The sequence below is a fragment of the Schistocerca serialis genome, chromosome 2 (genome assembly GCF_023864345.2).
Source record: "Schistocerca serialis cubense isolate TAMUIC-IGC-003099 chromosome 2, iqSchSeri2.2, whole genome shotgun sequence".
NCBI lineage: Eukaryota > Metazoa > Arthropoda > Insecta > Orthoptera > Acrididae > Schistocerca > Schistocerca serialis.
The window spans coordinates 888505832-888525845 of record NC_064639.1 but is presented as its reverse complement, the minus strand read 5'-3'; positions in this window follow the sequence as shown (position 1 = coordinate 888525845).

Genomic DNA, 20014 nt, shown 5'->3' with positions numbered 1-20014 from the left:
GAGAAATTGTTAACAGTAGTTTTTGAACAACAGAAAACCAGTACCCAAGTTGACGAATTACGACAGTCACACAATTCCGTAAAAACAAACCAAGAACACTTAGACCTGACGATTACAGACCTTTCAGACAGATTAAATGATGTAACATTGGAGCAGAAATCCTTACAGGAAAAGTTAGAAAAGCTTGAAGACAGAGCAGATGTAGCATCTTTAAAGAATGACACAACTCTAGCAGAAAAATTTGTACACGAATGCAAATTATGTGATGATTATTTAGATGAGAAGTTTGAGACAATGACACAGATCATTTTAGATAAGTCAAAGGAACAAGTAAAGGGAGAAACAGATAATATTCAGAAAGAGGTACATAAACTTAAAGAAAATGTAATACCAAGTTCGTCAGTGATACCAAAATCCATAACAGGCAACCAAAACATAAATGAGAATCATAATAATGCTAGACCCAGCACACAGCCGAAAATAGAATTACCAATGAGTAATACAAATCCCAATGAACCATTTTCAATGCTACCACAAGATCAAAATCACTATCAGACATCACTACATACTATGCACAGTTTGACACAAAATGCAGGACCCATAATACCATCGGGAGTAGCTGATGAAACATTAGTACGACATGGATACTTTCAGACATTTTCATGTGATGAGAAAGACAAAGTGCATCCGATTGTTTTCATCCGCTCTTTTGATGGTATTTTCCCGAGACATTGGTTAGAAGCTGATAAAATTCGATACGTTACAAATTTGTTATGTGGAAGAGCAGCTAAGTGGGGAGCAGCAATGAAAAGACGATGTTTAACATTTGAACAATTTGAACAAGCATTTCTTGAGGAATTCTGGTCGATCACAGAACACCAAAGTTTAAAACGAGAAGTATACAATCCAGAAATTTACAACCCGAAGAAAGAGACTTTACGACAATACTTTGAACGCTACCTAGACAAAACATTATATTGGACAAAACCAGCAGATTTACCAGACGTAATTAGAACACTTAAAAGCCACTTACCATTTCCTTACCGTGATAAATTAATAGGAGTGTCCGAGGACAACATAAAGAATTTTTTTACTTATGTTGATGAGATAGATGTTGTTTACAGAGATGAGATCAGGAATTTCAATCAGTTGTATCCGATCCATCCAAGCAATTCACGTACGCACAACAGAAATGACAGAGGCTATTGGAATCCGCCTCCGACACCACAACAAAACACTCAAAGAAACAATTCGCACTACACTGGGACAAATCCATTCAATATTAGGTTATCTGAACAGTAATTACAATCAGAACAATAACAGTTATATTCAAAATAACAACAACAGAACAAGGAACCGAAATCATAGAGATCAAAGAAGAGAGGATAACAGGTACCATCCAGGATATTTTCAGAGAAACAACATCCAACAACATCCAAACATGTATTGCAGGAATAACAGTAATGACAATACCAGTTACAGTCATGGGCGAAATAATGTATGGGGAAATCACAATGGACCACCGCCACGACACATGCAACACAGCAACCCTCAATTCGTACCTAACGGAACTCCCAATGAGACGCGAGGTAATGTCAACAACCAAACAGCTGATACTTGGGTGACGCGTGACAGAAATGTAAATATTATTGAATTGGGCAAAGAACCCAACCCGCAGCAACAACCGAATTTGCCGGAAAACGAACGACGACCGAGCTAAGTGCTCGAGTTATGGTCGAAGGGAGCAGAGCGCAACGGAACGGACGATTTGTTTTCTCCGATATGATGACAGTAAGAAAGTAGAAAAAGAATTATATCAGGATGTAGATTTTAATAGTACCAGTAAAACAAAGAAGATAATTAATATGATATACAGTTATGATGAGCCTACATTTAAGTTATACAGATACTTACAATCTAATGAATGCAGGTAAGTCTAGAAAGCAATGTGAACCATCCAATAGCTAATAAGATATTTGGTTATAAGAGGAGTTGCTATTGAGACATATACACATTAGAGGAGGCAGAGAACTGAACAGAATTATTTTCTTTAGGAGGCATGTGATAATAGTAATGTTGATATGAGTGATGTGAGTGACTGAATGAGATGAGTGAATGTAATTTTAGTTTAATAGGAGGATAAATAGTAATATGGAGAGAGGTAAATGGAATATAAGATGCGAAAAGGGTATTATTATTATTATTGTTGAAGTAAAAAAGTAAATGATGATGAATAAGAAGTATATATAATGCTGAGGAATAAGCATATGTTATTTTGTGAAGAATGAATAATGGATAGGTGAGAATGTTATGAGTAATTGAGAATATGTTGTGAGGAGAGAAACTAGATTTGAACGCTATATCACATGTACTCATGGAATACAGAATGAAAGTAGTGGAAAGAATATTATTTATTGAAAGATTGGTATGCCTGAGATAATAACTTATGTGGTGTCTTATATATTCTTATAACTAAAGGTGAAAGTATAGATTTATGTGGAAAGAATTATTTACAGCAGCCACTGTTGGAAATATACCAGAAGATTTAAATCTATAACACTTTAACACTAATCTAATGGGAACTTGTAATGAAATTTTTGGAGTTATGTAGGCTTGACACTTCAGATTGGAAGAATTATTTAAGAGAACATATTTAGCAGTCATCTAATGACATAATTAAAGTTCATCTACTGTACTGAACTAATGCGCCATTAAATAGAAAGGAGAATAAGGAGAAAACAAAACGTCAGTCCTCTGTTGTGGCTCACACTCTCATCCCTCCCTTAGAAAAATTTATACATGTTGAGGAAATATTTGACATTATATAATTCGTGATTATCTGACATAATGGAGAGACATACACAAATATTACCACAAGGTAAATACAGAATGGATATACAACATGGAACGCAGCAGCAATTATCTAAGAAGATTTATTTATTTATTAAGTAAAACATTTATTTATATTGCTTGATACTCATGAAAGGAAGGAGATGAACTACACAAACTTTATAGGAACATGATTGACTTAAACTATATATATATATATATATATATATATATATATATATATATATATATATATATATATATACACTTACCACACTGATGTACATACTTGTAGGATCCTAAGATATTTAGAGGGGCACCACTCTTAGAAACGGTAATAGAGGGGTACCACTCTTAGAAACAGCAATAGCGGGGACACCACACTTAGAAACGGTATTAGGTATAGGAACTTTTACATTATATTAAGTTAACATGTATTTTATTTATCATATTTTATTTTGTGTAGTCCACTGTAGGGGATAACTTTACTAGTATTTATGAAGTAGTTAGCGACCATCCCATGAACCTATCCTCCTACAGAGGGCTGTCTTGAAGCTTGAAATATGTGTAAATTTTATTCCAGGAGGCAAGATGAATTTTAAGTTGAATATTCTAGCGAGTTACCACAATTATCTTCAAATGTTGCAAGTGTAACAAAAAAAAAAAAAGAAAAAAAGAATGAGCTAACAAATAAAATAAATAAAATGTATATTTCAATCTGAATGTAATGTAATTCACATGTCAGCACAATGATATTGAATGTAACGTAAAAATTTACTATATTTTTCATTTAATTCTGTATATGTGCTATATGACAACAATGTAAGTATCTCATGTCATGATTAATTGTAAATATTTGTATATTTATGTATTTACTATATCAAGAAATGTATTTTAAGTAGATGTTAATGAGCTGCAAAGGACTTGTGCATGTAGCACATGATTCATATAAATGGAACTGAAAATGCAAAGAAGAAACCAACGTGATGGAACACTGGTCAAGCAATATTTACGTAGTGTCACTATGCTTTGAAGTGTATGGTGTTGTGGAAGCCGGTAGGTCTTCAGGTTGGTGTAAAAGACAAGCTCATCACCTGTCGTACGCAGTGAGGTGTTTCCTGTGCCCTCATTGACCATTTATACCCCGGTAGACGCCACCAAAATTCGACTGCTGGAGATCACAATTTCGTGTTGACACATTGAACAAACTTTGGATTTTCTTCAAGTCACACGCAAGAGATCCAGGCAGTGCACACACACTCAGAATCCGATACTACGTTTAAAGACATTGGAGCAATATAATAGAAACATTTATTGTTCGAATTAATTCCATTGTAAACACGAATCATGTGAACTGAATTCAAACGCTGTGCTAAGCAACGATAATACGCTGCAATTCAAAGACATTAATGTTACGACTCCTAAAGAAGATACACACCAAAAAGACTGTATACAAAGACTGATATGCAAAGAGCATTGTGCTCAGAAATATTTTTTGTAATATGTAAATTTCTTATTTTCTCATATATATGTATCTATGTAAATTTTCTATACTGCCACGCTCGCTTGCGGAGCGAGTCAGTAGAGGAGGCATTGTAATGGTACTTTGACTTCCGCGCCTCCGCCAATACAAAGATATAATTTACGATCGCGCACGCAGAAGAACGCTGCGCCAGCGACCGATTTTATAAATAATTTTGTTCGTCTTTTTACTTTTGCGTAGGTTTTTGTTTTTTAAGAACTAATTGATGACTCTCTCTCTCTTGTCTTGATACGAAAGACGTGTATTTTTCCGCGCTGTGTTGAATGTGCCTTTGGGTGAAAATTAAAATTACATTACAAAGCGAGGTTGTTTCAATAGCTAATGAGGAGAAGATAAAGAAGGGAACACTACATCAGTCCTGGGTGCGAACTGTTTTGAGTACAATTCATCAGCAAAAGCGGGCAAAGACTTCTGGCATAAGAGGTCACCCTCATTCAGCCAACGACTTTGTCAAACAGGGCGGAGGAGCAGACAGAGGCTTAGGTCACTCTCTTGTTCTTGTGGTGGGAAACAGCCCCTAAACGCGGAAGAATCTTCAATGGTCAACGGCATGAGGACGCAGAAGGTAATGGAAATCACTGCGTTAAATACGTATAACGTGTGTCCACAGGACACGTGGCCTGTAATTGAAAAAGTATCATGATAATCTCTCCATTGCCGAAAGATGCCGGACTACTCCTCCTTTCGGATCTCCTGGAGAGGACTGCCAAGGGTGAAGTGACCACGAGAAAAAGATTGAATAGCCAACAAAAGGAAAACGTCTTACCAGTCCGGGCGTGAAATATCAAAAGCTTTAACGTTGTAGGAAAGCTAGAAAATCTGACATGGGAATAGGTAAGGCTCAATCTAGATATAGTGGGGATCAGTAAAGTGAAATGGAAACAAGAGAAGGAATTCTGGTTAGACAAGTATAAGGTAACATCAACAGCAGCATAGAATGGTATAACTGGCGTAGGAGTCATTATGAATAAGTAGGTAGGGCAGAGAATGTGTTACTGTGAACAGTTCAGTGATAGTGTAATAAGAATCGACAGCAAACCAACACCGACAACGATAATTCAGGTATACACGCCAACGTCGCCAGCTGACGAGATAGAGAAACTGCACTGGTGTCCAAAATTAAAGCAACAAACGGAAATTTTGCACGCTTGCGTTTATTTTGCCACAAAGCAGGATGAACAGGTGAAAGTAAAGCAGAAACAATGTAAAGAATACAGAACGCAAATAACTGCGACATGCATAACGGTAGACAAAAATGTTCTTCGTTTTTTTGCAACTTCACGGAATGCACACACATTCTGATAACTGGTTAATGTGTGTGACCACCTCTGGCAGCAATACAGGTCTGACAACGACAGATCATGCTGTTAATGATGTCATCAGTCTCATGTTGAGGCAATAACGCCCATTCTTCCTGTAGAGCTGCTCGCAAGTCTTGGCGAGTGGTTGGTGGATGCTGACGCGATGCAACCCATCTCCCTAGTGCATCTCAGACATGTACTATGGGATACAAATCGCGACAGCGAGCAGGTCACGCCTTGCGTGCAGTATCTTCTCTTTCCAAGAAAACATCAACCAGCCGGGCTGTATGAGGTCGAGCACTATCGTCCATCAGTACGAAGTCTGGGCTCCTAGCACCTCGCAACGACAGCACAGGAGGTCCCAAGATCTCGTCACGAAACTTGACAGCAGTTAACCTTGCCGATTCAACCGTACAATTTCATGACAAAGTGTTTAGTGGTCAACATAATCCCTGCAGCACCATCAAGGATCCTCCTCGATATCGGTTTCTTTCTACAATATTTGGGTCCCGAAATCGTGTTCCACGTTCCCTCCAGAATCCCTTGAGAATCATTCTCCAGATCAAATCGGGAGTCATCTGTGAAGAGAACATCGACCCACTGTTCCACCATCCAGGTGGTATGTTGACTACCACACTCTAGAGGTTCCCTTCCGTGAAAACACGTCAGAGGTACACATACAGCAGGTCTCCGACAGTAAAGGCCACTCTGCCGAAGCCTTCTGTACATCGTTTGCTCAGATACCAGTTGGCGTGCCAAAATAAGGCCGTATCGTCGTGCCCTTACAGCTAAATAACGGTCTTCTGATGCCCTGCTCTGGTCTTCGGGATACAGTTTCGGGCTCTATAAACTGTCGCCACATCCGAGGAACAACAAAACGATTCACATTAAGCCATCGGGCCAGATCAGTTTGCGATAGTCCTGCTTCCATTCTTCGTATGGCCCTCTACCGCAGAGAGTCTGGTAGGTGTCTTCTCAGTGCCATATTGCACAGTCTATGACTCTGTACACAGCGATTGTGGATGTGGGAGTACCCGGCAAAAAAAACCACCGAGTTTCATAGGTGCTCTGACGTCATCGTTGGCGGAGTGTCTGTTGACCGGAATGCCATTTTCCATCCAGGACACGATCGTACGGGTATCAGTTGGCACTTTGTATCATTATATCGTGATTAGACACAGGACGGGGAAATGGCGGTTTGTTGCTTTAGTTTTGGATAACAGTGTATATGAGGATACTGAACGGGCATTCAGTACGTAAAAGGGACTGATGACCCTGCAGTTAGTCCCTTTCACTCCAAACCAAACAACAAACCAACCAATCAGTACGTAAAGGGAGATTAAAATCTGATGGTCATATTGGACCGGCATGCGGTTGTAGGGGTAAAGTAGAAGAAACGGTTACGGGAGAGTGTGAGCTTTGCACGAGGAATGAGGGAGGAGAAAGACTAGTTGAGTTCTGCAATAAATTTCAGCTGATAGCAGCGAATACTCTGTTCAAGAACCACAAGAGGAGGAGGTATTCTTGGAAAAGGCTGGGATATATGGGAAGATTTGAGATAGATTACATCATGGTCAGACAGCGATTCCGAGATCAGATAATGGATTGTAAGACATATGAGGGAGCAGATAGATCGCAGTGTAGTAGTGATGAAGAGTAGGATGAAGTTTAGGAGATTAGTCAAGAAGAATCAGTGTGTAAAAAACCGGAATACGGAAGTACTAAAGAATGAAGATATGCGCATGAAGTTCTCTGGGGCTATAGATACTCAAATAATGTACAGATAGGTAGACATTTCAGTTGGACATCTCTAAATAGGGCAATCACAAAGTTGGAAAGAAACGTAGGTACAAAGAAGGTAACTGCGAAGAAACCTTGGGCAACAGAAGAAATACTTCAGCTGATCGATGAAAGAAGCGTGTAAAAAAATGTTCAGTGACATTCAGGAATTCATAAATACAAGTTACTTGGAAATGAAGTAAATAGGAAGTGCAGGGAAGCCAAGGAGAAATGACTGCATGAAAAATGTGAGGAAATCGAGAAAGAGATGATTGTCAGAAGGACTGACTCAGCATACAGAAAAGTTATAGCAGCCTAGGGTGAAATTAAAAGCAGGTGCGATAACATTAAGAGTCCAATGGGAAAGCCACTATTAAATTCAGAGGAGAGAGCATATACGTGGAAAGAGAACATTGAAGGCTTCTATGATGGGAAGAAACAGTAGTCGATAGAGAAGACACAGGGGATCAAGTAGTAGAATCGGAATTTGAAAGAGCTTTGGAAGACTTAAAATCAAATAGGGCTGCAGGGAAAGATAACGCTGCGTCAGAATTTCGAAAATAATTGGGGAAATTGAGGACAAATCGAATATTCATTTGTAAAATGTATGAGTGTGACGATATGCCATCTGACTTTGGGAAAAACATGATCCGCACAATTCCGAATATTAGAAGAGCCGACAAGTGCAAGGATTATCCCACAATCAGCTTAATAGCTAATGCATGCAAGTCGCTGGTAAAAATAATACACACAAGATTGGAAAGAAAATTTAGGATTTGTTAGAAAACAATCAATTTGGCTTCAGGAGAAGGTACCAAAGCACAGATCTGACGTTGCGCTTGGTAATGGAAGCAAGAGTGAAGAAAAATCCAGATACTTTCATGCAATTCGTCGACCTTGAAAAAGCGTTCGAAAATGTCAAATGGTGCACGATGTCCGAAATTCTGAGAAAAACAGAGGTAAGTTAGGTGGAAAGACGGGTAATACACAATAGGCATAGGAGCCAAGACCAAGAACGAAGTGCTCGGATTAAAAAGGATGTAAGACAGGGACGCAGTTTTGTTGCCGCCACTGTTCAATCTATACATCGAAGAAGCAGTGACGGAAATGAAAGACAAGTTCAAGAGTGGAATTAAAATTGAAGGTGAAATGATATCCATGATAAAATTGCTGATGACATTGCTATCCTCAGTGAAAGTGAAGAAGAATCACAGCATCCACTGAATGGAATGAACAGCCTGATGAGTACAGAATAGGGATTTAGAGTAAACCGAACAAAGATGAAAGTAATGAGAGTTAGCAGAAATGAACACAGCGAGAAACTTGATAGTAGAATTTGGGAACACAAAATAGATAAAGCTAAGGAATTCTGCTACCTAGACAGCAAAATAACCCAAGTCGGAAGGAGCAAGGATGACATGAAAAGCAGACTAGCACTGGCAAAAGAGCATTCCTGGCCAAGAGAAGTCTACTAGCATCAAACATAGGCCTTAATCTGAGGAAGAAATTTGTGAGAATGTACGTTTGGAGCACAGCACTGTATGATAGTGAAACAAGGACTGTGGGAAAACTGGGAAAAAAATGATCGAATCATTTGAGACATGGTGCTATAGAAGAATGTTGAAAACTAGGTGGACTGATAACGTTAAAATGTTAAAATGTGTGTGAAATCTTATGGGACTTAACTGCTAAGGTCGTCAGTCTCTAAGCTTACACATTATTTAACCTAAATTATCTTAAGGACAAACACACACACCCATCCCCAAGGGGGGACTCGAACCTCCGCCGGGACCAGCCGAACAGTCCATGACTGCAGCGCCTTAGACCACTCGGCTAATCCCTCGCGGGGACGATAACGTGAAGATTGAGGAGGTTCAGAATAGGCGAGGAAAGGAATGTATGGAAGACACTGACAAGACGAACGAACAGGATAGGACATATTTTAAGACATTAGAATATAATTTCAATGGTACTAGAGGAAGCTGTAAATGGCAAAAATTGTCGAGGAAGAGACAGATTGGAATGGATCCAGCAACTAATGGAGAACGTTGGTTGCAAGTGCTGCTCTGTGATGAAGAGGTTAAGACACGAGATGAATTGGTCGTGAGCCGGATCAAAGTTTGTCTCATGATGCCACTCTACGGCTATGTCATGTATAGAGTAAGTCATTTGTCCTTCCACTAACGTACCAAAAATGGTCACTGTTGTTTTCTAACTGCAAGTGACTGACTGCGGAATGCCGGCAGGTGTGGCAGAGAGGTTCTAGGCGCTTCAGTCTGGAACCGCGCGATCGCTACGGTCGCAGGTTCGAATCCTGCCTCGGGCATGGATGTGCTTGATGTCCTTAGGTTAGTTAGGTTTAAGTAATTCAAAGTTCTAGGTGACTGATGATCTCAGATGTTAAGTCCCATATTGCTCAGAGCCTTTTGAACCATTTTTGACTGCGGAAAATAAACTTGATAGGAGACTAAATCTCTTAAAAGGGTACTGATAGTACGTCCAAGTGTTTACACCGTCATCTGTACTACAGAGGGGATACCATATGATATTGTCATAACCCCTCGAGCTGAGGGATTGTAATATGTCAGCACGACCGAGAGTTGTGGTTTGGAAGAGAGGAGTGATTTTATTGCGTTGAAGGTACACAGCCGGCCTCATGTTGATCCCAGTGATGGCGCCGCGCAGCCTGCGTGCGTGAGTCAGCGCCAGCGCCACTGCCGGAATCTGCTGTGTCGGTTTCCGGTCGCCCAACCTTGCAGACGTTGCGCTCCTCCTCGCGCTGTGGCTGTGTCATACCCGACTGCTCCCAGGAGCGCAACTCGTCGTCCCCACGTAGATCGGCCAAGGGAAACGGCCGTCCACCGTCGTTTTAGTCAGCTTTCCCAACTCCTACCGTCCTCCCAAGGCAGCTCGGCCAGTGACCGCAGACAGCTCTGTACCCGAGAGGCAGCGTTTTCGCGCCCCAACCCCGCACCTGAGGGACGATGTCACCCAGAGAGTGCAGGCCACAGTCTTCTCGCCGGTGCAGCTGCAAGGTGCGGCCCGCCACGATAGGACGTTTCACAGTGCCGATTGGCAGCCGATACCCATCACCAGAGGTCGTTGTGGTTGGCCTGCAACTTAAACAATCTTCATTCTTTCCTGTTCTAGCCGCGGACAGAATGGCGACACGACTGCCTGATTTGAGCCCCCGGACTTGCTTATTTATACGTCTTCTCTCTACATCTCAGACGCAGTTCCTCTCGAGCGGACAGGTGGAGTGCTCTTTAATAATTACAACGTCAGCTTTCCTGAACCAGCGTCGACCCCTACAGACAGCTCACTAGGTGCTGTTGTAACTGTGACGTATGGGTTCTCCACAGCACATACTGTCCTGATTACTTCACACTTGTATTCAGTGCCCGGAGGGCCGTGCTTTCTTACCTGCGAGCGGTGTTGTAAACCTCCCTTACACAGTCATTTGCTAAATATCAACAATGCCCGCAGCTGCCATTCGATGCGACAATCGGTCTCTTAAATATTACCTTAAAGCCATAGCTGCGCGACATTCGCCAAATCCACGCCTGTACTTATTCATGGCCCAGCAGTATTCTTATTGCACGCTTCTGCCCCAAGTTTATACCAGGGCTGTTCACTAATTCCACATCAGGAATCTGAGATATCTCGAAATAAGTTTTTCCCTTGTTTCAAGGCGTACTTGAAATATAGCACGATAGATTACCTCCACTTGCAGTGATATCGCGCCTAATGTCAATTCTCCTTTCTTAGCAGATCGAAGTACAGTACTTATATGAAATTCTAAAATTCTTCTACAAGACGTGATTTACTTTTCGTTATCTTTCAAAGAGTTATCTACAGTTGACGAATAACAATGATAAAAATATTCGTGTATAAACTTTTTACTTAAGAATACATTCAACATATAGCATTCAGTAAAGCCACGTCCACTTAAAATGTCGTCTCCGCTAATAAGTGTTTGTTTCAGGGCTAGTGTATCTCATTTTAAACCTATTTTCCTTATACGTACAAAAAATTTCCGTCTTCCTTGAAAATTTTATAATTCATGAAACATTACTATTTCAAATTATACATTGAAAACCATTACAAACTGAGGTATTACTACTTTGTAGACCTGATTTCTGTATGTATAAAAATGTACACTATTTGTTTCTGTATGGTTACCTCGCGCATAAAATAAGAAGACATCTTTTGGGAGTTGATCAGGGGCAAAAATATTTAGTCACAGCGTCAAATCGTTTTAACTGTGTCACTGACTCAACTGGAAGATGGCTATTTGGTTAACAGCTAAAAATCGGGACAAGAAATATTTCTCTTTCGGATCCACGCCCGAAAGACGATGAAATAATACACAGTACTAACTGTTCCTGCAGGCCCGCTCACATGTCAGTATATTAGCTATGATGAGTGATGCTGAGTACACAGCTTACTGTATGAGTAATAACGTCAGCTGCTCTCACGATTGCGATTGTTTGGGTGAGCACAGGTCGTGATGTGCAGCCACACACACACACACACACACACACACACACACACACACACACACACACCATCCTAAACTGCCGCAATGCACGAAGCAACGGCGCACCCACTGTCGCTTCCAAGCGGTGCATACGGAAGAGGTTGGGCAGCAGCGTGCATGTATACATGTCGCTATTGAAGTAGCTGTACATTGTACAACGTGTACATTATACAAAACAGTTTATAATTAGTTAACATGGATTTTGTTCACCAATGTAAATAAGAAAAGAAAAGGCTGTTCCATTCCATACTTCAGTCTCTTAGGGGTCGATCTTTGCTTTCGAAAGTAGTCTACGTTCAAGCTACAGGCTGAGAATTATTGAACTATATGAAAAAAAGTAAATCAATTACAAAAATATAACATGGTCGATATGCCTGCCATCATTGGCGATGATGTGGCGCAGACAAATAGCAGAATTCTGCATGACCCGCCGAAGTGTCGGAACATCGATGCTGTCGGTGACTTCGTGAATGGCTGTTCTTAGTTCAGCATTGGTTTTGGGACTATTGCTGTACACCTTAATATAGCCCCACAAATAGGAATCGCATGGGCTCAGATCCGAAGAATGTGGCGGCCAATCGAGGCCCATACCAGTGGCCTCTGCGTACCCCAGAGCCAGAATGCAGTCGCCAGAATGTTCCTCTAGGACATCAAACACACTCTTGCTTCGATGGGGTCGAGCTCCATCTTGCATGAACCACATCTTGTAGAAATCAGGCTCACTTTGGATAACTGGGATGAAATCATCTTCCAAAAGCTTCACGTACCATTTGGTAGTCACCGTGCCATCAAGGAGTATCGCACCGATTACTCTGTGACTGGACATTGCACACCACAGTCACACAGTCACCCGTTGAGGGTGAAGAGACTTCTCGATCGAGAAATGCGGATTCTCAATCCTCGAAAATGCGCCAATTTCGCTTATTGATGGACTCATCCAAATGAAAGTCGGTCTCGTCACTAAACCAAACCATAATGCGCAAACTAATTCCTATGATGCCCCGCGGCCAACCATGCAGTTTGAAAGTTCTAACACAAACCGTTCAGAAGTTATGACGATTTTATTTCATACAGTTCACCTAATTGTTCCCTGTATCTCCACACGAGACAGTCTATCAAAATCGGTTCAACGGTTTAGTCGTGAAAAAGGTAACAGAGAGATATACTTTCGTGTCCTTATTAATATCACGATCTCACGACTAAACTGCTGGACCGATTTTGATGAAATTTGGTATGGAGATAGTTTGAACGCCGAGGCAGAACATAGACTACTTTACAAGGTGTGCACTGCATGAAATTTATTGCTCAGAAGAGCATTAGGCGTGTAGCAGCCTTTTCTGACTACTTTTCCTTGAAAATGTGAAGTGAGGTACAAACGGCCCGTGTAGCGGCAGTTTTAATCTGTATTGATACAGTTGCTCTTTGGTTTACGTTTCTCTTAGTTATTCCATACTTTACGGTACAATGATGTCGAAACAATTGCGGCACAATCTTCTTTGAATACAAGTTTTCTATAGTTATCCAAAACGGTTCGAGGATAAGTAGAACACAAAACATGGAGTGACATTATGCTATTTACTTGTCCAAACAGTAGATTTCGTTGCTACGTGAATGTATCTAATAAAATACTGTGAGAAATAGTTGTATTGTCTTGATTTGTAATTATTATATCGCTCAGTAATGGTTCAAAAGTCAAGAGGCATATGATGCGTTACTGCTTAAACTAATTTAATAAACGTTTGTTAGACGTTACCTACACATATCATACGGAAGTAAAATAATACTTTTTTTTAATGTAAGAGCACACTTTGCTCGATACAGTATCCCTGCATTTGATTTCTTGTACGAGACCCGCGTGGTCTTAAACCGGCCCTAGTCGTGGTTAAACAGCCTGCATCAACACGGCCAGTAGCAAAATAATATATTAGATCTATTGCAATCTATGCAAGTTACTGATCTCATTCTGTGAAATTTAAAGACGAATATGATCTGCAAGACGATCATCCATGTAACGTAACTTTTTTCGACAGCCTGCAACTGTGACAATGAGATTTAGATAATAAAACCGCGCACCAGTTCCATTTTTCATATACAGTGCGACGCGCTGCAGCATTTTTTTCTTTCATTTTCAGCTGCTGTCGGAGCTCGCATTACCATTACATGTTAGTCGTCTTCTTGTGGTAATAAGTTATTGCGCCACCTTCTTTCATACCTTGAAAACCTAGACATAACTGCACTGATAGCACAGGAAATACTTGGCTACCCATGGACAAGGAACAACACAGCAGTATGGAAGCCTGCGTATATTTCTACACGTATGACATACTACGACCATTACTGGGGAGTCTTGACCTGTTCCAAACTTTGGCGACATGCTAAAAACAATGACCACGCCATATATACAAAAAGAAGGACGAGAAGATGACGACCAATCTGAAGGCAGTGATGATTGCGTAGCTTTACTCTATAAAAGAAAGAAATGCTAATTGCTTTGGTAAAAAACCTGAAACATTTATAAAGTACCTAATAACAAACACTTTTTTTGTGTGCTCCTTGTTGTGAAAATGTCTATGTTGGGAAATTGTTCAGTTATTTATTCTCTGTCGGTTAGGTCCGTTAGAGACCAAGTCTAGTAAGTATAAGGCACTTCGGGAATACTTTTTTACAGCACAAAACCGTTAGTTGTAGAGTTACTATTAACTTTATGCAAATTAAATGTTGTAGTTCAAGTGATGGTTTTGGTGAGTGTAAATTTTTGCGTAACACTTTAAAAATAATTTATTGTACAGTTCCTATTAATAAATCATTTTTAAAAAAATACGCAAAAATTCATACGCAAACCACCGCTCACACGATCTGCTTTCCTTGAAATTATGTTACGTCGTCACTGCATAGGGGCTATTACTAAAGCAACTACGGTTAAGTGACAGATAGGTAACACAATTTTTTTAAACATTGGAGTGATTTAGGCGACACGCTTATGTCGACTTTAGTCCGTATGCCGTTTCTGCCAGACGTGGAAGACGTGTTGGTGGAAACGAAAACTTAAAGCACAATCTCGCTCATGGAACAAGTCCGTATTTTTTACGTGTTTATATCTGAGATTCGCTGTTAGTTCTGTCTATCCGCAATGAATTCTTGGAAAATGTGAAAATATCAGAAAACAAGATTTAATTCACATTAACAAATGAACTGAGGCAAATATTCCACCTGCAGGTCTTAAGTAAAATCCTCAAGGATGCGGAAAAAGTTTGCTGTATTCCTTTCATTTATGCGTAAATTTAACTACTTACTGAAAGCACTTAATGGATAAGTGTTATATTATGCTTCTACGTAAAGCAAACATCGTGAGTGATGGTTTACGTGTATGTGAATTCCCGCTTAATGAAGGAGGCAGAATAACTTAAGTCGTGCTGCTCTTAAAATATTGGTCTGTTGCGACTGGAAATCGCATACTGCGAGTTCCGCATAAACTTAAGTACGTATGTAGAGAGACAATTCGTCCATTCGAGTACTCAAGAATCTCGACTATCTTTGCCTGTTATCGACATTGTTACTGGCAACATATCAGTCCCACGGATTCCAAGACCTTCGAGATTGTTCTAATTTCAAGTTTGACGACGGATAAAAATTGTAGAATTATTTTATTCGTGCGATGTAATTACAAATTAACAATTTTCTGATCTTTTCCTTTACTTTTGCTTTAAAACATTGCTTGTTGCCAAATTTCATAATTCCCATACCAACGGCAAGCACCCTATAGGTTCAGATGAGTGAGACTGCGGCTATCTCAATTGTGACATAAAAGGCCGTGTCCTTTGGTTACACTGACTTAGAAATTAACGTTTATTGTACGCAAAGGGATCATAGAACTTAGTAAGTGACATAAATTTCAGCTTAATGCATCTAGCCGATCCTGAGAAAAAGGGGTCTTAACAGACAGCCGAACAGCGAAACAGTGTGATAAGAAATGACAAGAAAAAGTTTCTTGCGATTTAATCACAAATTAACGATTTTCGGATTTTTCCTTTTGTTTGTACTGTGAAACCTTACCTTTTACCAAATTTCACAGTTTTAGGTCAACGGTTTTGATCAGTAGAGTTTTCGAGTTTCAAAATATGTGACATAAATGACCGTATCTTTTGATTGCAATGACGTAAAAGCTTAAACTTATTACTACACCACCAAGGGACCGTAAACCTCAGCATATGACATGAAATTGGTACGTCTGCCAGTTCCTGAGAAATGGGTGTTTAACATTCGGAGAGACAGATAGAAATACAAACACACGGAAAACAATGTGGTCCTATAAGAGTCCTCTTTTTACCGATTGATGTACGAAAACCTAAAAATGGTCCAGTATTTTATTATTTAAATCTAAACGCTTATTTACTGCAATTTAAATATCGTGTGGCCTTGGTTATCTAAAATCATCACCGGCAGCTAATCGCATTTGAACGACAGAGAAGAGATGGTACAACGCGCAAACGTTAGTTATATTACACTTACAGTACGCTTCTCACAATATTGCACAGGTACGCCATAAAACGAATTAAGACCCCTCCACCTACAAACGCACCAACTTATCGGCCGACCGACCGACCGAACGACCGACCGACCAGTTCCGTGGCAGCCTATACACAACGCGATGGACTGCTCTAATTTTTTACAGCGTCGCCCTATTGTTGTGATTTGTTTATCTCACGTTCGTAGTTGATGTTCTACGATACTCCAGCTTTGTTTTACACAGACACAAAAAGGGGATTTGTCTTGTCTATTTTAGATATAACAAAGCCAAAAAATGCCGATATAAATCTGTGGACAAAGAAGTAGCTAATGCGAAGGAAAGAGAATTACCTGCGTTCTGTTACTTACGCAGCTGGAAGCCGGTGATTTTCGTAACTGTCTGAGAATGGATGACAACCGCATTTCCGCGCTGCTGAACGTCATCAAAACGCTCTTGACGATAAAGAATACAGTCATGAGAGAAGCTGTAAGCTGCAAGGAGAGGCTGTTAGCTACATTACGATTTCTAGGCACTGTCAGAAGTTAGGAGGTCCTCAGTGCTGTTGTATCCCCACAGTTGCCAACTAAAATGATTTCTGAAAAGTGCAACGTGATTTGTGGTTAATTAAGGAAATACATCTTGGTAAACCAAAATAAAAGATGTTCACGTAAACGTTAATTTGAATATACAGGGTGACAATTATTGAACTACATGAAATAAAATCGTCATAGCTTCTGAACGGTTAGCCTTAGGACGTTCGAACTACACGATTGGCGGCGAGTCATGCTGGGAATTAGTATGTGCAACAAGTTTGGTTTAGCGACGAAGGCCGGCCGCGGTGGCCGAGCGGTTCTAAGCACTTCAGTCCGGAACCGCGCGACTGCTACGGTTGCAGGTTCGAATCCTGCCTCGGGCATGGATGTGTGTGATGTCCTTAGGTTAGTTAGGTTTAAGTAGTTCTAAGTTCTAGGGGACTGATGACCTCAGATGTTAAGTCCCATAGTGCTCAGAGCCATTTGAACCATTTTTTTTAGCGACGAAGCCGACTTTTATTTGGATGTGTTCGTCAATAAGCAAAATTGGCGCATCTGGGAGACTGGGAATCCCCAATTCGCGATAGCGACGTCTCCTCACCCTCAACAGGTGACTGTGTAGCGTACAATGTCCAGTCACAGAATAATCTCTGCGATATTCCTTGATGGCACGGTGACTACCGAACGGTACGTAAAGGTTTTGAAAGATGATTACATCCCCATTATCCAAAGTGACCCTGATTTCAACAAGATGTGCTTGATGCAAGACCGAGCCCGACCCTGTCGAGGGACCGAATTCTGGCTCTGGGGTACCCAGAAGCCACTGGCATGCGCCTCGATTGGCTCCTTTTTGTGGGGCTATGTTAAGGACTAGGTGTACATCATTAACCCCAAAACCGTTGCTGAGTTGAAAACAGTCATTCAGGAGGTCATTGACAGCATCGATGTTCCGACACTTCAGCGGGTCGTGCAGAATTTCGCTATTCGATGGCAGGCATATCGAACATGTCATAACCTAAATCCAAATATCTGTAGTGACGATTACATGTTGAATAAAGTGTATGCACGCCGTAATTTCCAAATATTTTACGTTTTTTTCCCATGTAGTTCAATGATTGTCACTCTGTATATACGCAGCATAAAAGATCACCTGTAAATTTAAGAAAATCATTTCCAACTCACAGAAGAAAAGACTACACGTTATGATAGCGCACATTACCTTAGTAAATACGACAACAGATACATAAGAAATGAAACATTTAGCAACTGTTGGAACTGTAAAAAAGATCTCACAATTTATTCTTCATATCATAGGGCTTGGATACAGACTGAAGTCCCTTTCAACGCTTATTCCAATCAAGCACGTCTGTTTATTATATTAACGTCCATCAAATGTCGATATTTCGGTTTTTAGATTTAATTTCCTATAAGTACCGAAAAAAACTTATTATTATTACAGGATTAATCAGTACAAAGATTAATTAATAACACTATCTTGTTTTATTCCTGTTATCCGCCGCCAAGTCTCTTTATCCAGCGCCGGGCGCTTTAGTACGGAACCACACTGCTGTTACGGTCGCAGGTTCGAATCCTGCCTCGGGCATGGATGTATGTGATGTCCTTAGGTTAGTTAGGTTTAAGTAGTTCAAAGTATAAGGGACTGATGACCACAGATGTTAAGTCCCATAGTGCTTAGAGCCATTTGAGCCAACTTTATCCAGCGCATCCTCCTTGTCGATGCTGCGATTTTCCATTACTCCATTTACATGGTCTGTCCAAGAACGTCGTGGTCTTTCGCGCTTACATCTGCCGGGTGGTTTCCGTTTACAAACCTTCTTTGGCCACCGATGATCTCATCATATGTCCGTACCATTTTAATGTTTTTCTTTCATTTCTGTCTATCACTGTATCATTTGCCTTCATTCTAGCTCTTACTTCATCATTAGTTGTCCTTTCGAATCTTGAAGTTCTGGCACTCCTACGGAAATAACTCATTTTCACAGCTATTAGTCTTCTTTTGAGATCTGCATTTGAGATCCATAGTTCTGGTCCATAGCATAGCACTGATCAACCATTATCTTACCTACTCTTTTCTTATTGCTGTTGGAAATATTCTTATCCCACCAAAAAGAATTTTTTTCATTAAAATGTGTGTGAAATCTTATGGGACATAACTGCTAAGGTCATCAGTCCCTAAGCCTACACACTATTTAGCCTAAATTATCCGAAGGTCGAACACACACACCCATGCCCGAAGGAGGACTCGAACCTCCGCCAGGACTAGCCGCACAGTCCATGACTGCAGCGCCTGAGACCGCTCGGCTCCAAGAAGAATTCTTACACAACATTTTTCTGCTTTGCTGTATTCTGTATTTTACTTCTGTAAGGCCCACTCCATTGTTATGAGTATGTGCCCCGAGATATTTAAATTTTCTACCTATCTCATAACTGCTTTGTCATTGATGTGTACGTGACCGAGCGGTTCTAGGCGCTACAGTCTGGAACCGCGCGACCGCTACGGTCGCAGATTCGAATCCTGCCTCGGGCATGGATGTGTGTGATTTCCGTAGGTTAGTTAGGTTTAAGTAGTTCTAAGTTCTAGGGGACTGATGACCTCAGAAGTTAAGTCCCATAGTGCTCAGAACCATTGATGTGTATTTCAAATTTAGCATCACAAATTCACCACCAGATACTCTGTTTTTGTTAGACTCATTTGTAGTCCCCATATGTCCTAAAAACAAAAATACAGAAGGTCGACGGACTTTCATTCTCTCTGTATGCCACACGAGACCATTACGCATTCATTAAAAAATGAAAAAAGAAATGCTTCATTTCTTGCACCTATATTTATATACTCATCGCAGTAAGTGTCCCACAAACTTCTGGGGTCCTTAAGTATCTCCAGAAACTCCATCCCTAAAGTTTCGTCCGCCTCGCACCCAGTTATGTATATTACAACTCCCGGCGCACAGTGACAAAAGA